Genomic DNA, 17,146 nt, shown 5'->3' with positions numbered 1-17,146 from the left:
TGGTTTTTCGAGACAGGGTTTTTCTGTAGCCTTGGAGCCTGTCCTGGAACTAGCTCTTGTAGACCAGGCTGGCCTCGAACTCCCAGAGATCCGTCTGCCTCTGCCTCCCGAGTGCTGGGATTAAAGGCGTGCGCCACCACCGCCCGGCTTTGCTGTGACATTTTTATAAATGTCTATCATTGTGCTTTGCTCATATTCCCCCTCTTGCCCTCCTTGCCTCCCCTTAGTTATTTTGCTAGGCTTTCTCCTCCAAAATAGTCACTTTCTGCTTTTCTGTCATGACTGCTCTGCATTTGAGAAAAAATAAATAAAAACAAATGATATTTACCCTTTCTGAAACCAACTTATTTAACACGATGATTTCCCTCCTTCCTTTCTTCCTTCCTTCTTTCCTTCCGTCCTTCCTTCTTTTTTTTTTCAAGATAGGATTTCTCTGTGTAGCCCTGGCTTTCATGGAACTTGCTCTGTAGATAAACTCACGGAGATCCGCCTGCCTCTGTCTCCCCAGTACTGGGGTTAAAGCATGCTGATGATCTCCTTTCTTATTGACACTTGACTCCTTTGTGTCGTATGGGCAAAAAGAATATATTTATTTGTGTTATAGATGAAACTTTATATCATATGCACATTATTTTATATAATTTCTTTTAATAGGTGAAAGAAAATTATACATTTATACTGCTTTTGAAAATTGAATTTAAGGGCAGTTTTAGCAGTACTGTTTTCTTTAGATTATTTAAATAATTGGGACTTTTATTTTCAGCTTAAGAACTTTTTTATAGTACAGTCATACACATTGCTGGAAACTCTTGTTAGGTGATTTCACTGTTGTTATGAATATCAGAACGTACTTCAGCAAACCTAGATGAGATAGCCTACAACATAGTTTAACAATGTGGTGTAGCCTATTATCACAGAATGCAAACCTGGAAAGGATGTTACTCTACTAATTGGTGTAGGCAGTGACAGCACAGTAGTGAGTATTTACGTATCTCAACATAGAAAAGTTACAGTAAAAATATGGTATGGCAGACTTGAGAATGGCGTGCTTCCATAGGGCATTTACCATAAAGAAGCTTGCCAGGCTGCAAGTTGCTCTCAGTGAGTCAGACCTGAGTGGTAAGTGACTAACAGCCCCCATTACTTCACCCTACTGCAAACTATTGATTGCCATTCTACACTTAGACTACACTAATTTTTTTCTTCTTTTGATGGTCAATTAGTTTGCTTTATTAACATTTTAGCTTTATAAACTTTAAAAAACATTTTGACTTATTTACAATAACGCTCAGTTTACTATACTCATTTATATAGCCATAATAGTGTTTCTTTCTATATATTTCAGAAACTTTTCTATTAAAATTTGTTTTTATTATTTTATTTTGGAAACTTGTTTATGAAAACAAAAACACAAACTTATACATGAGCCTAGGGACTATACCAGATCAGAATAATCAGTATCATTATTTTCCCACTCCACATCTTGTCCATCATCTCACTCCATATCGCTCTACTGGGGCTTCAGAGTCAGCAGTTCTCTGGGAGCTGTCCACTCCTGTGACAGCATTGCCTTTTTCCAGGATCCTTCCTAAAAGACCTTCTGAGGGTTTTCTTGAGGATGTATCTTTCTTTGCTTTTGTTTTTCATGACAGGGCTGTGTGTAGCCCTGGCTGTCCTGGATCTCACTCTGTAGACTAGGCTGGCCTCAAACTCAGAGATCCTGCTGCCTCTGTCTCCTGAGTCCTGGATTAAGGTGTGGGCCACCACTGCTCAGCTGAGAATGTACCATTTTAAAAACTATGACCTATTTTCTTATTTATTTATTTCCCTATAGATTTGCTTGTATGCACCACAAATATTCATCATTATGGATGAAAACCTTTCAGTTTTGTTATCTAGGTTTTTAAGTTCTTATTTTGTTTTGTTTGGGTTCTTAAGCTTTTTAAGAACTTGTTAAGGCCTGCAAATGCTTCTGCTAAACTGATCATTATTCATTCTGATGGCTCTTTTTCATCTGCAATTTTCTCTCTTCTTCGTCCATGCCTTCACTAGGCATGTTACAACTCTATTATAATCTGATGGAGCACCAAAATAGATATAGTTTGTCATTCATTTTCCAAACATTTTTCTTAATTTTATAATTTATATTACTGTATCTACAAGTTTGCTAATTGTTTTCTTCACTAGTTCAGACTGCTACTGAATCTCTCTAGTGATTTTTTTTTTATTTTCCTTATCTCCAGAATTACCATTTGGTTAGTAATTTCTATCTTTTTTTGATATTATCTATTTAATTTATGCTTTTGTATTTCATTTACTTTTATAATCATAGTTTCCTTTAGTTCTTTGAATGTATTTTTTTATTTTATGTGCTTTGGTGTTTTGCCATGGATGTTGGGTCTCCTAGAACTGTTGTTACAGACAATTGTGAGTTGCCATGTGGGTGCTGAGACCCGACCTCTAAAAGAGCAATCAGTGCTCTTAACCACTGAGCCATATTTCCAGCCCCCTTGAACATATTTATAATGGGCATCTTGAAGTTTGCATTTTATTTGACATCTGGTCACTTGGACACCTTGCCAGTTCAGGTCATGGTTTTTTTTTTTTTTTGTTTGTTTGTTTGTTAGTTTTTTGGTTTTTTTGTTTTTTTTTTTGTTTTTTTTTTGCATGTTCCACAGCTTTCTGTTTGAAATTTGACCTTTTAGATAAAGTAACAACTCAATTTCTGGTCTTTTCCCTACTCCTTAAGGCTGATTATTGCTGTTTATTTATTTAATGACTGGCTAGATTATTACAGTTAATTGACTTTTCATCTGCAGTACTATCTCTGATTTTGCCCTTCAGGGATTCTGCTATGGGTTTGTCCATAGTCACACTGGTGATAGTAGGCTGTTCTGTTGTGGTGGCGGGGTGGGGGTGGCTTATCATTGACTGGCCTGGAACTTCCTGTGAAAACCAAGCTGGTCTCAAATTCAGAAATCCACCAATTTTTGCCCCTCAAGCACTGGGATTTAAAGGTGTACTGGGATAAGAATAATTTAATATGACTTTCCACTGTCTCTTTACAAGACCACACTCAGGATTTAAAATTGCTAGAGACTGATATTATACTGTTTTCCACAGTGCCCTATTCCCTACCCCAGTCACAAGTTGTCAGCCTAGTTCAGTCATGGTTGAACTCGTTTGAAGAGATATGTCTGGGGTTTTGTGTTTGAAAATTGTTCTGACTCCAGGAAAAAAAATGACCCATTTTCTGAGTCTTCCCCAAGAAAGAACCATCTTACAGTGGCTTCTACCTTTATCAACAGTAAACCAGCCAATCTCTCTTCAGCTTTTACTTAACTTCCTTAAAAACGGTCTCTGATTCACAGCCTTGGGGCTAGTGGTGAGGACAATACCATGTTTCTCTGAGTAACAGTGATGCTTCAGAAGCTGTATTGGGTTAGTATTTCTTATCACTGTGGCAATGTTTCAAATGGAGACAACTTAAGGGAGGTAAGGTTTATTTTGGCTTGGAGTGTCCATGGATTTAGTCTGTGATGGTGCAGGATGCTCTGCAGCTCCTCACATCTTGGTGGATCAAGAGGCAGGAAGACTTGGAAGGAGGGCCAGGCTGTAACTCTCAGCAGCCTATTCCTGAGACTACCTTCTAGTGCCAGCCAGAGCCCAGAACCTCCTAAAACAAGACCATCTAGGGACCAGCTGTCCAAACATATGAACCTGTGTGGGCATTTCACATTTATACCAGAACAGTGCTAGGTGGAGTGGGGGCAGTAGACTCAGATCTTCCTTACTTACCTATCATATCATGGAGGCACTCACTGCCAAGGCAAAAGAGGGGCTGCAGAATTTCAGTGATGCTGTACACAGAGCTCATCCATGTGGGTTGGGTGAAAGAAGGATGCCTCCATATGACTGTACTCTCTTGGCTCTTATGGCCAGCAGTATGTATTTGAGAATAAAGTAAATGTTGATGTTTCTTGGGTATGATGATAGCCCTCAGTGTTAGAGTTTAGCAGCAAGAGCCTCTGTTCTTGGTTGAGCTAGTCAGCGATGGAATAGAGCAGAATAAAGTCTCATTGAACTGAGATGGTGGGGGAAGTGGTCTTAGTTCAAATATCTTAGATTTTTGTTATTCTTAGCAATTTCTAGTAGCTATTCTTGAATAAAGACCTCTTCATTTGTTGTATTACTCAGGGTGCTTGAAGAGACTTTATTTTATTAATACAGGATCTCTTTATGAAACCGAAACAGCATTAAATATGTGATTCTTATGTAGAGCTCAATAAAAATCAATAAAAAAATGTGATTCGCCTGCCTCAGGACTAGGATGACATGCATGTGCTCCCAAGAATGACTGAGACTCTATTAAAAACAGTGTGATTTCAGCTTTGCTGGAGCAGTCTGTGGAGTTCCTTACGTGGATACTCAAGAAGCTGACGACCTCTTATACAATATTTTGCAAAAGAAAACTGTAGAGATAGAAAATTGATTTGAAAGCTGAATCGGAGGCCTAAGAACAAAAGAATTGGTTAATAGAACTGACTTTGGTAGTTAATGTGAATGCATTTATCAAAATTCACAGATGGTTTTTATTTTATGCAGATTAGACCTCAATAAGATAAATTAAAAGAAAGCTATTATGAGTGTGATCACAGATTTAAAGAAAAGCATGATATAATGAGGAAAGAAAATATGAAATGTTTGTTTTTAAGGAGAGAAGAACAAAATGAACCACAGATCTGACAAATACCATATTTGCAACTTGAAAACATCACTGGATAGGTTTAGCAGATAAGAGGCCATAATAGGTCAGTGAATTTGAATTGTACAACAAGAGAAACTTAGTTGACACATAGTGAAGAAAACAAAACAAAAGCCCAAAATAATCATGTCTTAGTGCTTTGTGAGGTGACATCAGCATTTATGAACATGTACTTACTACATGATGTAGCAGTTTTTATTCTTGGTATTTAGCAAAGGAAATGAAAGCACATAATCATATAAAGGCTTTTATGTGCACATTCATTACAAGTCTATTTATAATAACTTCAAACTGGAATCAACCCAAATGTCAGTAGTACATCAAAGAATAAGCAAATTTTGATGTCTTTGGAAAATGAATTATTGCTTGCAATAAAAAAACAACTGATACAGGCCAATTTTTATGAATTTTATACATTAGCCAAACAAAAGAACACATTTGTATAACTTAAAAGAAGTAAACTCTGATTAGCTAAGTGGTGCACTCCTTTAATCCCAGCGCTTGGGAGGCAGAGGCAGGCAGATCTCTGACTTTAAGACAAGCCTGGTCTGCACAATGAGTTCAAGGATGAGCCAGAGCTAAACAGTGAGACCTTATTTAAAATATGTATATAAATAAAAGCAAACTGATTTATAATTAGAGGGAGCAAATCCATATTTGTCTGGGCTGGTTGATGAGATGACATAAGGGAACATTTTTAGAATGATGAATGTTCTATATCTTCATTGTGCTATGATTATCATTTATCAAAACAGAAAAATATATACACTTAAAATAGATGTATTTAATTGTGCATTTCTTTGTGGTTTTCCTCATGACCATGGAATTTGTTTTGAGACAGGGTCTTACTGTGTAACTCTGGCTGGTGTAACTCTCTGTGTACACTAGTTGACCTTGAACTCACAGATCCACCTGCCTACAGTTGAATGTGAAAAAGGAGTTATTCATAGTATTTTTATTTTAAAAAATTGATTTATTATTTATGTGTGTGTGTTGAGAACATATGCACATGTGTGTGGTGCCTGAAGAGGCAGGAAGAGGCTATCTGACCCTCTGGGGCTGGAATAACGGGCATTTGTAAGCCAACTGCTATGAGTGCTGGGAACTAAATCTGGGTCCTCTGGAAGAGCAACAAATGACCTTAACCCCTAATTCATAGTATTATGATTAAAGTTTTATTTATAATTGTTCTAAATTAGGGATAACCTGAATGTCCCTCAGAGAAGGATTGATTCAATAAATTTTGCTAGAGCAATAAAATAATGGCTTCAGTCTATTGATGTTTGTGTTTGCACATCTGACAAACTCTTGCTTGTAGCTACTGTGTTAGACAGTATGCTTATGAAAACTCCCATCATCATAGAAGGTTCTGGTACACAATGCTGGTCAAATTCTCCCAGTCGCAAACATCAGTTTCATCTTTGATCAGCATCTAAGGTTTTCTGGCTGGTACTGTTCTCATCCTAAAACCATCCTTTGTCAGCTTTCAGGGAATTCTTTGCCGATATTGGGTATCTTGTTTCCTGCTCTTGGATTTGTCCCACATTTTGGTGGTGCATATTTTCTCGTTACCTACTTAAAGAACAGAGCTCAGGGCCTCTGGAAGGGCAACCATTGCTCTTAGCTGTTGAAGCATCGCTCCAGCCCAGCTATTGTCTTCTTATGCTTTCTGTCCTTAGAAGTTTTTGCCTTTGGAATTTATCACATTCTGGTGAAGTTTTCCTGTTTTGTTTTGTTTTATTTTGTTTTGTTTTTCAAGACAAGGTTTCTCTGTGTTTCCCTGGATGTCCTGGAACTCACTTTGTAGACCAGGATGACTTTGAACTCACGGAGATTTTCCTACCTTTGTCTGTGGAATGCTGGGAGTGTGCTCTAGTGAGGTTTGTAAAGGAAATGTCAATTCATCATTTCGGTTCAGAAAATATTTCAAGAAATAGTTAGAGAACATAGTAGTGGAAGATTATTATGTATTTTTATCTGAAGAATGAATAAATATATAAATATATTTTGTACAGGATTTAAGAATTGCCAAAGATTAAATAAAATTTTATATTAAAAAGACTTCAAAATAGTGTAAAAATACTACAAATATATTTAGAGAATAAGCCTGAATGACCTGAAGAGAAACTATTAATACATTGTGCTACAATTGGAAATAAGTATCTCAGCTTGGTAGAAGGCCACTGGATATAAACTAGATTGTCTTAAAACTTTGAGCTGGATGGTGGCAGCACACACATTTAATCCCAGCACTCAGGAGGCAGAGACAGGCAGATTTCTGTGAGTTCGAGGCCAGCCTTGTCTACAGAGCGAGTTTCAGAATAGACTCCAAAGATACACAGAGAAACCCTATCTCAGAAAAACAAAACAAACAAACAAACAAAAACTTTGGCTTTAAAAGTTTTCTCATTCAGAATTTTCTGAGAGCTTATCAGAACAACTCTAAGCTTAATTTTGGAAAAAAGATCTTAAAAATTCCTATTGATAAGGACAGAGAGGTCAAATTCTTCCATTTGCTTTTGTATCATAAACCTGAAATTATTCAAGTTAGACTTTGAAGTTCTCAGAGAAGAGGAACATAAGGGAAATTTGAAGACACTGGTCTAAGATTCAGTAGGTAAAACAAGAAATGTAGCCTTCGGCCAGCCCTGGTTACCCATGTTCTAGTTGTCGTCCTGTTTCTTTCCCTGCCTTACAGATTCCTTCTAAATTGTCTCCTCCTTACCAGTTCTTCCATGCAGAAAATGAGCTGCTTCTTGCATGTCTACTTTTGTAGCTGTTTTCTTCAAACTAAAACAATTTTTTTAATTAAAAAGTCGTATAATCTTTGCTCCTGTTCCATTCTTCTGGAACTACTGTATGATATTGATTATGTTCTTTTTGAAACATCCCTTATTTCTGGAATTATAGGCTTCTTGTTTCCTTTTCATTTGTCTGACTTTGCATACATTTCTCTTTTGCTTCTGTTCTTCTCCCACCTCCGTCTGAGGGAGTGCTTGATTTACTAGATTGAAGTGGGTCACTTTGTCCCAAATGTTTATTTCTGCATCTTTAAGCTGTTATTCAGCATTTCTCCCTGTATGTCCCACTACCGCGTTAAATTCAGTATGCACATCAGTTTTTCACTACCACCCATCCCCTTCCACACCAGAACACATTTTCCTGCCCAATATCCCTGGCTCTCAGTGTCTCAAATTTTCCCCCAAGCCTTTAGTTTCCAATGTGATCTTACAGAAAAAAATGTGAGTCCAAACATTCATCTACTCCCGTGTGAAATGTTTCCTTTGCCTCCAGACCCTCTACAGCTTCCTCACCACCATCTGATCTGCTTTAACTTAACTATAACTTTGATTGTATCACTTCTCAAATCAACAAGTCTCATGCCTCCCATTTCCTACTACATCAAGTCTAAACACCTCTACCCAGCTTTCAGGCTGCTCCTAATCTGGTTCCACCCTACCTGTTTTCTTTTTCACTATTGCCCAACATGTTCTCCTTCCTGGAGTCAGGTTGGTTTCTTACTGCCATGAGAAAATAGTCAAGCTCATTTATGCTTCCTTATTTTAACAAATGTATTTTATCTTGTCCAAAATGTCCGTTTTACTACATATACAAACTATTTCCACCTTGAATGATATTTCCTTAAGGTCTTGTATGTACTTCTCTGCTTTCTGTTCTTTTTAACCAATTTTAATCGGGCTTTCATCTCCACAGCTCCATTATCTAGTCCTCAATTCTTTTAATTTTCCTATCGTTATTCACTTCTTGTCCTAGTTTCATTTCTGCTGCTGTGATAAAATACCCTGACAGAAAACAGCTGAGGGGAGAAACCAGTTACATACAGGCCACAATCTGTTGTTGTGGGGAAGTCACGGCAGCAGGAGCTTGAAACAGCATCACATCTACAATCTCGAGCAGAGAGAATATGAATGCACATATGTTCCCTTGTTTGGTGCTCAACTTGATTTCTCTACTCCTAATAGGATTCAGGAACCCCTGCCTAGGAAATAGCACTACCCACAGTGGACTGGTGTAGTGATAAGGCAAGCAGGCCTGCTTTTCGTCCCACCCGGCTCCTGCCCAGCTAGCTTAGCCCCAGAATAATTACACAGAAACTGTATTCATTTAAACACTGCCTGGCTCATTAGTTCTAGCCTCTTATTGGCTAATTCTCACATCTTGCTTAACCCATTTCTAATAATCTGTGTAGCACCACGAGGTGGTGGCTTACAGGGAAGATTCTAACCTGCGTCCATCTTGGAGAGGAGAGCTATGGCGTCTGCCTCATTGCCTTCTTCCTCCCAGCATTCTGTTCTGTCTACTCCGCCTATCTAAATTCTGCCCTATCAAAAAGCCAAGGCAGTTTCTTTATTAACCAATGAAAATAACACATAGACAGATGACCCTCCTACCTTAGACTGGAGCCTCCCCTACTAATTAACTGAAACATTCACACTGCCTAAGTCAATGATGACAGTCCCTGAGACTGCTTTCCCAGGTGATTCTAGGTTCTATCAAGTTGACAATTAAAGATAACCATCACACTTCTTCAGTCCTTTGCTTTCCAGTAAATAATGCCATCTTTCATCTAGTTACTTCAGTCAAAGACCTGGGAGCCATCCTGCTTAACTCATAACTCACATCTAGTTCATCAGGAAATCCCCTGAGTTTTCCATTCAAGATATATTTTAAATCAAACCAATTCTAGCTACTGCCAGTCAAGCAAATAGTACATAACACCTCTGTAATGATCTCTCTGCCTTTATTTTTGCCCTTGCATGGCAAAAGTTGACCTAAAACATCCAGAATTGTCTTTTAAAGATGTCTATGGTCTTAAAAGATATTTCTGATAGGCTCCAGTCCAGACTATAACTTTACATCCTTCCAATTTCTTCTCATTGTCTCCAATTTGTTTGGCACTGTGATTTTTTGTTTGTTTGTTTGTTTTTGTTTTTTGAGACAGGGTTTCTCTGGGTAGCCCTAGCCATCCTAGAAATCATTCTGTACACCAGATTGACCTTGAATTCACAGAGATCTACCTGCTCCTGACTGCTAGGATTAAAGGCATGCACCACCACTGCCCTACTAGTGCTGTACCTTTTGACACCTGACTTGTGCATGTACTTATCACAGAGCAGTTGGTAGCTAGGTTAGAAAAGAATAAGTGTCTTCATTTTCCAAAATATTTGTCAAAAAATGTGTGTAACAGAAAAGACAAGTCCTTTTCCTAAAAATATTTTCCTTAAAAAGTCAACATTTTTCTATTTACTTTTATTTTGAAATAATGCCATGTTTATAGAGAAACTGCAAGTTTATCCCAAATCAGGTTTTTGGATTTTTTTTTCTTGAACAATTTGCTTTATCACCCCTGAAATCTTAAGCAATTCCCAGAAATAGGACCATTCTTCTACATAGTCACAACAGAACCATCAAAGCTAGAAATAAACTTCTATGGATTACTTTTATTTGACCCAAGTTTTTCCAATTATCCTGATGTTCTTTATTGCAAAAGGATTCAGGTCAGATTCCTGGTGGTTCATTTAGTTGTTAAATGTCTTAAGCATCCTTTAGTTGGGAACAGGTCTTCAGTCTTTCCTTGACCATCCTGATACTGGCATGCTTTAACAGCACAAACTGAACTGCTCATTCATTATGCATTCAGCTGGTGGTTCCTCAGGATTAGTTTCAAGGTATGTGTGTTTTTTAAATATCCCAGAAGCAGTGTTGAATAGTCACTATTTCCTTCAAGTGGCAAATGATTTTGATTTGTCCCATTGTTAATATGTTTACTTGGTAATTTGATTAAGGTGATATCTGCCAGGCTTCTCTATAACAAAGTCAGTCTTTTTTGTTTTTTAATTTTTTGCAACTGATCAGTATGTGGAAGTGCTCTGAAACTCTGTACATTATCTCTATGTTCATCAAACTTCTCATTTATTCATTTATATCAGTATGAATTCATGAGTCTTTATTTTATCCACCGCTGACTATTTTTATGCTCAGATCATCTCTGAGATTTGGAAGTGATTGATTATCCTACCAGGAAGGCTTAAGTGTTTTCCTAATTTTTTTTTTTTAGTACTTCCTTACATCAGGCTTAACAAGCTGTCCCAGATTTATAGTTTACCTGTTCCAGTCCCAGAATCAGCCACTTCTCTGAAACCCCTGGGTTTGTAGTGGTTTCCTTTAGTAGCAAAGCTGTGGGCTTTTTCAGTGGACAGATATTGAGAATACATGTCAGTGCACAAATGCATGAGTACAAACACACACCCACACCTATGTTCATGTATCTGTGTGGAAGTCCATGATTTCACACTGCCAACTCAGTGAGAAAGATCTATAAAGATCATTCTGGCTTTCTCACTTTTCATATTTGTAATTTTTTCATCAGTGAGGGCTTGGGCTCTGTCAATCCATAACATGTTTAGTTAGTGCCCTGGAATGTAACCAAGTTCCTATCTTCACTTTTCATACACATTCACATACCTCTATCACTCCCTCCCACCCTAGGACTCTTGACTCTCCATGCAAACTGCTTCTCACCCCACTTGATCTTTGATACTTTACAATAAGCCTTTTCTTTATGTAGATGAATTCTACAAAGGAATCCTAAACCTGGTCATGTTCTGACACCCAACCTCCTTACACCAATCCTGTCTTCCTTGTGAATCCTCTATATATTGCTTAGGCCCCATTCTCTTCATGCAGTTGCTTAGACACACCTCACATCTGCTTCAGAACTGAGCTGATAAAGATTAGAAAGAGGAAGAAGAATTAAGGTCAATGTTTTATTTAGAAATTATATCTTTACTATGTTGAGAAGGCTATACCCTTTCTGTTCCCTTTACCTTAAAATTTTTTTTCTGTGCTTACCAACAATCTGTCCAAAATGCCATACTAGTCAGTAAAAATCAAGCCACTGAAAGAACAGCTAACTAGAATAAATATAGAGGCAAAGCAGCCAAATAAAAGGCTCGTTTGTATTTTTTCATCTTCTGTTAAATGTTGTGGTATTACAACAGTCTCAGCATTACTATTGAGAGATAATGATTAGTTATGTTTATGAACCTCAAATCTTGAAGATCTGATGCCTGAAGCTTTTGAAATACAATTCATTTTATCTTTCAAGACTGAGAAATGCAAATATTTTACATAATAACATTACTATCATTCAGTATACCACAAGATTTTACAAAGCAATGCCTATCTTGAATTGACTGTTCCTTGGAATGTTAAAATTAAAGTATCTGCAAGATAACCCTGATAACCTTACCATAGAAATAAATGAGGAGGAGTCAGTGTCCTGCAGTCAAAGACATTAAACTCTTAGACATTACAGTTAGCCCGGGAAAACAGCTAACACCCTTAAGTTTGCCTCCAAATATTTTCAGTATATAAGCCAACCATTCCAAGAAGCTTTCTCATTCCTATACTTACTCCAAGGTTTCCTTGTGTGAATCATAAATTAGTCTTTACTCTAAGTCAGAATAATGATAAGAATTTTGTTGAGCCAAACTCCTACTGCATTGCTTGGAAACCCTAAATCAGTGATTCTCAGTCTGTGGGTCTTGACCCCTTTGGGGTTGAATGACTCTTTCACAGGGGTCACCTAAGACCATTGGAAAACACACACACACACACACACACACACACACACACACACACACATATGTTATAATCCATAACAGTAGCAAAATTAAAGTTATGAAGTAGCAACAAAATAATCTTATGGTTGGGGGTCACCACAAACATGAGGAACTGTATTAAAGGGTCACAGCATTAAGAAGGTTGAGAACCACTGCCCTAGCTGTGGAAGTGTTGTCTTGGCTACACCTTTCTCCTTTATGGAATCAACATTCCCCACATGTATCCTCTTGGAGCCATGAAGAAGGAAAACTGGCTCTGTGATTTTTTTTTCTCCAACCAGGTGGCTCATATTGGCTGGGCAGTCTACTTATGAGGGCCTTAAAAGATTGCTTGGTGGGTATTTGAGCACATTCTACAGAACTGCTGATGACCTCATGTACCAAAGAAACCAGGTCTCACATTGTGGACTAAGCCTAAATATTATAACTTTATATTTATGGTAGAGTCTGTTTTCCTAGGAACTCCAACCTCTTTACAGACATTATGTCATTAATCCTCAAAGCATCCCTGGTTGCAACATGGCAAATATGAGTCTCTTTCCTTTTTTATTTTTTCTGTGTGGAAACTTGCAAGTCAGTTATGGAACCCAGCTCCCAGATTCTTACCTTATATCCTATAACATGAAAAGGGCCAGAGGACTAACTTTTCACAATGTCTCTTGCTTCTTGGTGGGATTTAAAAGGATGTCTTCGTTTGTATGCTGTCTGGTATTTGGTGTCTCCAGTTTCAGTTCTCCTCTCAGAATTTTCTTCATGTGGGTTCAGCATGCTCAAGCATGTGTAGTTTACCTCCACTGTTGTAATATGGGAAGAGTAGAAGTTTGCAGCTGGGATTTAAAATGAGAAACCTTATAATAGGACGTGGACTTTCACTTGCCACTCAGAGATCCCTTACACTCTCATCCCCCAAATAAAGTTAATTTTAAGTCACCATCCCAAATCAGAGTGTATTTCATTTTATAGTCGTCTTATGTTCAACAAAATCAGATAATGTTCAACTAGATGCAACTAATCTGTATTGAATGTTCAAAGTATACTAGCCTTTATGTCAAACATTTGCAAACATAAGATCTTATTTACATATGTAATATTGCATGAAAACTTTTTAAGTCCTACATGTGTGAAAATACTCACCTAGAGTCACACAGGAGTGGTACATGACTTTAATTCCCACACTCAGAAGGCAAAGGCAGGTGTATCTTACAAGTTTGAGGCCACCCTGGTCTATGAAGTGAGTTCCAGGACAGCCAGGGCTACATAGAGAAACCTGTCTCCAAAAATAAAAACAAAAACAAAACAAAACAAAAAACAAAAAAACAAAAATCACCCAGTGTAAAACAATCAAAACTGAGGGCCATCGAGATGGCTCAGCAGGTGAAGGCATGCTACCAAGTTAACTCAACCCCTGGAGCCCACCTGGTGAAAGAATAGCACTGACTCCTATAAGTTCTCCTCTGACCTCCACATAAACAGCATCCTACACACACACACACACACACACACACACACACACACACACACACACCACACATTTTAAAAGAGGTGCTATAGCAATATCTCCTGAGATATATCTCCCTTCTCCAAAGAACTCCCTCAGTTAACTTTTCATTACCTTAGTGGAAATCCCATGGGTAACTTTTCACAAAAATTTGAGTAAATTATAAAAATTGCCCAGAATTAGATCTATACCCACAAAGTCAAAACTCAAATGGTCAGTTGCAGTGCAATTAGTGGAAAGCATGGAGAAGAGAAAGGAGCACAGCTGACACTAAGGCTAAGTATTTCTTCATATCACTTGGATAGATGACTTCTGAGCAGGATTATTAGAACTCAGAATTGTGAACTATAGTGGCAAAAAATCGTATCTCATCCCATTTTAAAACTGTTGTGTATCCTAATGTCACGTTCTTAGTACTTGGGTGGCTTTGGGCATGGTACTAGATTGAGAGACAGTAGGTAAAAATGAGAGATGCTCTTCTAAACTCTGGTGGAAACTTTCCAGTCTGCATCAGTAAATCCCGAAAGCCTCAGAGTCAAAATGTCACATGCCCTGCAACAATTCTGTTCCACTCAGCTCTCCAGCTATGCTAGATGTGAAATGGCCCTGCATCTAAATTGTGTTTAACTGGAAACTGAGCAGCCTAGACACATCATGGAAAATCTTTATAGGCTGGAAAACATATGTCACACTTTAGGTGTATAATGTAGCTGTGTTCTGAAGCATTGCTGCATTGCAGTGAATATTCAACAGCCTTAGGTTTTAAAGAACTTTTCAAAATACTGCAAACAGTATTTCCTGTTATAGGAAATGCTAGACAAAGGGATTTTCTTTGTATGCCAAACAAAAACTTAGTGATGGGATTAGAATGTATTTTTAAAAACTGATGTTCAGGGCCAGGAGTGTGCTCAGTGGTAGAGTGCTTGTCTACTGTGTGTAAGGCCCTGGGTTTGATTCTCAAAAGGGCAAACAGCGGCAGCAGCAAAATAACGCTTATGTTTGCTCCAGCAGGATTCCATGCATGCTGTGATGATTCATCTTGCACACTTTGAAGGACACCTAAAACACAAAAATGTAACTGGGCACCTCTTGAGTTAAACAAGGTCTGGCAGCCCTAATTTTAACTAGACAGTAAAGCTTCAAAAATTCTCTGACATGCAGCTGAAGACCAGTAGTGGGTCTCATATTGTCGTTTCTACATTTGTGTGTTTGAAGTTTTCTTATACTTTCCCCTTCCATGTTGATTACAAAAGACTTACTTCCCAGTCTTTGCACACTGCTCCGGCATAGTCTCAGCTCAGTTTTCATGAGTCAGGGAAAACTTGTGCACTCTGAGGAGAATCTTGTCAGACATGTTCAGCCAGCTCCAGGCTAATTTATGAAGTCTTTCCCTCCATTCCTTGCCCTTCTGCATTCCTAAAGCATACTGCTTGTACTGTTTTTTAGCCCTTTCTTCGTTTTATTTGTGTTAGATGTTGGTTAGAGTTTGTGGTTTCTATGTCTTACTACCTTGAAATGCTCTAGTGTCGATCCCTGCCCTCTTGCTGCCGCCATTTCCTGCTTACCACCACAGCACTTAGCTAGGAAATTTGAGTCCTCTGCCTTTTCCTCCTTTACCTTCCCTTTTATTTCCTTTAGCTAGGGGAACCATGTGGTTGCTAGATGAGAAAAGTGAACCTTCCATCGCAGGGACCGAGAGTATCTCTGTTGACCCTCGGCCTTGCATATCTTACTGTAACGAGGTCTGATATAGTTTTACATTAACAGTTTGGAAAGAATAACATGAATTTTATATAGCAATTTTATTTTATTTATATTCAGTTTTTAATTGTGCAGATGACTTCAAAATGAGAACAGGTACTGATAGATATTTTTGTATCCCCATAGTGGCTTTCTCCGCTGACACAATAAGCCAGATCAAGCTTACTTAAAAGTCCAGGTTAATGAGCCAAGCACTCTTGAGTGACTCTCAAGACCCCCAGAGGTGAGGCGGGAGGGAGGAGGAAGATAAATCACTGGCAGGTCTAGGGACTGGAGCTTAAATACCCTGTCAGCATGGTCTTGAGCAGCTACGTGGGAGGAGCCACTGCTTGGTGGGTTTCTGTGAGGGGCAAGGTTTAGAATGGAGGAAGCCCGAAGCAGAGCCCCCAACTGAATAGGTACTTTATGCAAAGATTCATGAAAATGAAAATTTCAAGACATAAGTCTCTTACCAGGGTAACTGGGTAGGTAACTCCAGGATGCAGACCCACTGTAGACTTTTCCTAATTAGCTTTTGTGTTCATACTACGTGAATGCACTAGACATAGAAATAGATAAATAATACAAAAATTTAAACAGGAAATTAAATAGATCCCAACAAACTTAATGGCAGAAAACTCATTGATTATATAGGAAGTGGTTTAAATGTATTAATAAATTTGATCAATAAAAAGTATAATTGTTTTAATTTTGTATTAGGAACTTCTTTTTAAATATTTTTGAGTATTTTTTCAAATTTTGGGATATATGTAGTTGACAGAATCTCACTATGTAGCTCCAGCTAGCTTGGATCTGGCCTGGAAGTTACAGAGATTTACCTACCTTTGCCTCCTGAGTGCTGGGATTAAAGAAGTGGACTACCACACCCAGCTCTTTTTTTTTTTTTCTTTTTAAAGACAGGATCTCATTGTATATCCCAGTCTTGCCTGGAACTCAGGATCCTCCTGCCTCTGCTTTCTGAGTGCTAGAATCAGGAGGTGAGCTACCTAGATTGGCTTTCATTTTTTGTCAAAAACTTTGATATGAATGTTGAATGTGGGCTCTGAAGAGATGGCTCAGCAGTTAAGAGTACTGGCTGCTGTTGCAGACCACCCAGCTTCAGTTTCCAGCACCGACATGGTGTCTCACAACTGTCTGCAATTTTAGTTCCAGGAAATCCAGTGCTCTCTTCTGGCCTCGATGAGTACTAGTGTACATACAGGCAGGCAGGCAGAACACTCACACACAAAAATAAAAATAAATAAATCATTTTTTTAAAAATTAAGTTTAGGACTAGTGAGATGGCTTGGCAGGTAAAGCTGCTTTCCACCAAGCCTGACGACCTGAATTCAAACCCTGAGACCCACAAAGTAGAAAAAAAGAATCTACTCTTGCATGGTGTCCACTGAACTCCACAAGAGCATTTTGATATATCCTCTACCACCAATCAATAAATATAATTTAATATTTTTAAAAAGAATATTGTTTAGATGCCTA

Source organism: Microtus ochrogaster, unplaced genomic scaffold (assembly GCF_000317375.1).
Source record: "Microtus ochrogaster isolate Prairie Vole_2 unplaced genomic scaffold, MicOch1.0 UNK6, whole genome shotgun sequence".
Taxonomy (NCBI): Eukaryota; Metazoa; Chordata; class Mammalia; order Rodentia; family Cricetidae; genus Microtus; species Microtus ochrogaster.
This window is presented reverse-complemented; position numbering follows the sequence as displayed.